Raw genomic sequence first — 4,756 nt, 5'->3', positions numbered from 1 at the left:
TCGCTTCCCTCCAACTATGTTACATTCCTGGACCTCAAACAACGATGGCTCCAACAACAACAGTCTTCTTCCAAATCCAACCCTCATCCTCACCAATCAACTTCTGCTTCAAAGGACGTCGGCACTAATCAACCAAACATGGTACTGTTCATGATTCTGGTTCTAGAATTCGTGGAAGAAACAACAATCGAATCGTTAATCAACTCAAACCAGATGATATTGTACATGATTCTGGTTCTAAAAGCCATAAGGACGCCGGCCGATATTTCAGTTCAGTGTGGTCCGACATGAAGACCTTGGTCGTAAACAGCAGACTCAGGTGGGACTGTTTGTTTTTGGGTGGAGAGACATGGTTAATGATAAATAGAGCCGTAAGCTTGTTGAAAAGGTAGGAGTTTACACATTTCTTAATTGTTTTTTTGGTGAGTCCGTTACCGAAAAAGGTTGATGTGGGTTTGAAGCTTGATGATGGTGGAGGGTGGTCGTTGACAGTGATGGTGAAGGTGGGTTGGGGTGAGATGAAGAGAATGGCGGTCCCCACTTGACTTAAATATATTTCTTTTTACATTTAAGTTATTTTTTTAATAACAAGGGCATTTTAGTAATTTCACATCCCCTTAACACTAAAAACTAACCACCATCCGCGTCAGGGACTATCCGGGAACGAAAATTGAAAAGTTGGGGACTATAGAGGTAATTTTAGGAAGTTAGGGACTAAAGGTGAAAAAAGACCAAACCACAGAGACTATCCGAGCATTTTTTTTCTTTTATTAAAAAAAATTAACATGGTTGGCAAAAAAGGCTATATATGTTTTATTAGCTTAGTTAAGCACGATTACTTGATTCATTTAATATATATCTAGTAGACTATCCCACGCGTTGCGGTGGTACATCATGTTGTAAATTAAACTCGATTAAAACTATTAGATAAAAAGGACTCGTGATGAAATGTAGATAAAAACACTTGTGACGGTATATCGCAAATCACCAAAAAGTTACATCGTAAATTAAACTCGAATAAAACCGTGACACATCCAAATTTATTACAATTAATAAACAAATTTAATTAAAAGAATCAGATAAACTACTGTTATTCTAAAACGAAAAAATAGTATAGAAATATATAACACGAATATATTTAACAAAAACATAATAAAAAGGTATTTGAGTGTAAAATTCATGATTAGTTAATTTCGTATTTGGTTTACAATAATAAAATAAAAATTAGTATAAAAAACGACAAAATATAAACCATTATTGCGTATCAGTATGTGGGGTCGGCGAACTCCATTCCTATGCTCTAAGCATTGAAAAGTTGTTATTTCTAAAACTGATCAACATAGGTAAACAGATCGAAGCCATTAGATCTACAATACTAATAGAAAAAAAAAAACGTGTGACACTATTAAGTATTAACTAATAAGTGGCTCATGGTTGGGTTGGTGAAGCTAGAGCCTAGAAGTGCAGGGAATCCTGGATCTGGAGGGTATACCACTGTGCCTTTACCACACTTAATAGGGCATCACTGTGCCCTTCAGCATTTCCTAAGGGTACCATTTCGATCGGTACAAAAACATAACGCAACTTTATATTTTTTTTTCTTAGTTAACCATTATATAAAAACTATTATACACTAGAAATAGTTGATAGTTTGTGGGCAGGATGGATCATGGAAGGAGCTCACAGATATACAATGAATATGCTCCCTCTGAAATAATAAATGTTTAAAGACTGTTTATGAAATATAGATTGGGACGTAAAATATGTTTTTATTCTTTAGGAAACTAGAGTGGGTATTTTTTTTTTTTTTACTTTATGAAACTATGATAGGAACTAGGAAGGATGTAACCGAAAAAAGTTTACCTTACTTACACTACTCAATTCCCCAATCGAGAGTTTTTAAAAAAAGGTAGATGCACGGTACCCCTAACCGCGGAAGTGATCCCACTTCCCAAGCTAGCGACCCGACAACGCTGCCTGGCGGAGAAACCCCTACCAACTTGAGGGGAACTGAAGAGCCTGGGGTTACCAGGATTCGAACCCGTGACCTCACAAGGTCCTCGAGCCGGATTAAAGTGGGGGTCGGTGGCAACTGGGCTGACACCCAATGGTTCAATCGAGAGTTTTAGGGTGGTCACAATAACGGAGTCGACACTGACGTATCGTGGTGCCAACAATGGTGGTACGTGGCGATGTTAGTGCAGATGGGGGTTGCGGTGGTGGTGTTGATGGTGGTTATAATGACGATGGTGATAGCAGGGGCGGATGTATGTCGGCAGAGTGTAAAAATATAAAATTAGTGTAAAACTTTTTTCTTTTTTGTCGTTTTATGTATCGGGATACCCCTAAGCAAATATTTGGATAACCTTAGGTCAAAAAAAATTTAGGATACCCGTGAAATTTTTTCTAAATCTGCCACTAAGTGGTAGCGTTGGTAACAGCGACCATTAGTTAGGAGATGAGGACGGCCATTGGCAGACCATGGTATAACCAAGGTACATGAAAAAAATTAGTGTTGTTTATACGCATGATTAGACAAAGCTAATAGTGATTTTTTTTCATCTGAGTTTGAGTTATTGTAACCTTCATACGTTAGTAAACTTTTAGACTGAATAGTAAGGGTGTAAGGAGTGGTTAAACACTTTGAAGTGGCAAACCAAAAAACCGACCAATCAGAGCGCGCCATGTCAATCAGTCAAAAGTGTTTAAACTTTGCTGAAAATTGTTGGCAGTGGTTTAAACACTTGCTGAGTGACAAACTTTTTTTTTTATTTTATGTTTTTTTTATAATTAAGATAAAATGGAAAAAACATAAACTTTTTAAAAATAAAAATAAAGCATTACATTTTAATTAAAAATAAAGCATTACATCTTAAATAAAAATAAAACATTACATTTTAAATAAAATATAACTTAAAAAAAAACTAAAAATCACAAGGCCATCCATATTTTTTTGCGATCTCACGTTTTCTAGCGAGTGTGATTTCCAACATCTTCGGGTGAACATTGTCGGTAGGCCGATTATACGTCTCCAAGTCCTTGTCGAACATTGTTTGTCGCAACGCCTCTCGTTGCTCATCTGCCAAGGTCAAATATTTTTCTTCTCGTACACGTTTAATTTCCATTATCTCTTTTTTCATGGCCTTGTACTCTTCGAATTTGTGTGTTATATCTCTTGGATCTTCGTTTTTTGAAGACGGCCCTTTGTCCTTTTTCTCCTTTCTCGTTTGTCGTCTTGGTGGTGGTGGTGAAGGATCCTCGTTTATGTCGGGAATATCGAATCCGCTCGAGATTTCGACATTCGGTGATCCTCGTGTATAATTTCCCGAATCCGAAGACTTTCTTTTTAGACCCGAACCGGAGCTTTCTTCATTCAACAAAGGTACCGGCGACCACTTTTGATTTGTTCTAACTGTCACACCCCCAAAATCCACCTGCGGATAACACCCGCTTCGAGGGCGTGACCGACCTGGATCCAGCCACCAATTATACTGAGTATTTGAGTTGATAACAAAAGTAATACTTACTAATCATAAGCTTAGTAAATATTAAGTTCAGAGTTTAAAGTTTTAAGTTCCAAAATAGCAACAAGTAGCGGAAGCATAAGTACGGTAGTTTAAAACAAAGTTCATGATTCAAAATAAGGTAACACCCAACACAAGGGTGAACAGACACTACACGTCCCCAAGCTGCAAGCTCCTTCGTCACTGGTTTCCTGCAAAGCATGCGGTAAGGTGTCAACAATAATGCTGAGTGAGTCCACTAGTTGTCCAGTTTTAATTACCAAAAACTTTGTTTCGCCGGTTAATTTATCCGTTTATACATGCCCTGGGGAGCTACCCCAAAAGTTAGCTACTAAACTGTTTTTCCAATACCGAACACTAGGTAACCGTTGCGTATCCGCAGGATGCCCCGATGTCAATGTTCTATCATCATTGACGGATTTCTGAGTACATTAGTTCACGACCGTCCCAAACCAGGGCACGGTGTGAGGCTGGTAAACACCTAAATAGCGCTATCAACTAATAACCCGCTCGCCTAACCCGGCGACTAATCGGTATTTGTAGTAGGGACTTGAGTGATAGAGTTTCGTTTAGTGCCGTTAGTTGCAATCCGTATAAACAGTAATTAACCAAAAGGTTTCCCAATACCCGGGAAGGAAAAGTAAGTTTTGTTCCCAATGACTAGGGAAGGTATGTAAATGGTATCCCCTTTTACCAGGGGATAGGGTTGTTAGTCTCGTGTCCCAAACCACCGGGACGCATGCTTTTAAGTTGTGGACTCACCTTGGGTTGCTCGGTAGGTTTAGGTTACTTGTCAATCACGTTGGTCACCACGTCCTAACATGGTTACCGGTATAGGTCAGGTTCGGTGTACAAGTAATCACGTAAGAACATATACAGGCACATAACATGCATACAAGTAATAGTCATGGGTTATTGGGCCGGCCCTAACAGTAACACCGTCAAACAGAACACAGCAACACATAGTCCAGCCCAAGTTAACACAGAATGGCCCAATAACTAAAATGGACAGCCCACTCGCAACCAGCTGGTCTCGAGTCGCAACCAGGTGGTTTCGGCTTGTCACGCTGTGGTTGCGAGTCGCAACCGTGGTCTCGAGTCATCACGTTTTGGTTGCGAGTCGCAACGGCATGGTCTCGAGTCGCAATCTCGAGGTTTCGACTTGTCATGCTTTGGTTGCGAGTCGCAACCGTGTGGTTTCGAGTCGTAATGCCGTCGTTGCGAGTCGTAAT

The sequence above is a fragment of the Helianthus annuus genome, chromosome 3 (assembly GCF_002127325.2).
Source record: "Helianthus annuus cultivar XRQ/B chromosome 3, HanXRQr2.0-SUNRISE, whole genome shotgun sequence".
In the NCBI taxonomy this organism is placed as follows: domain Eukaryota; kingdom Viridiplantae; phylum Streptophyta; class Magnoliopsida; order Asterales; family Asteraceae; genus Helianthus; species Helianthus annuus.
Note: the sequence above shows the minus strand (reverse complement) of the source record.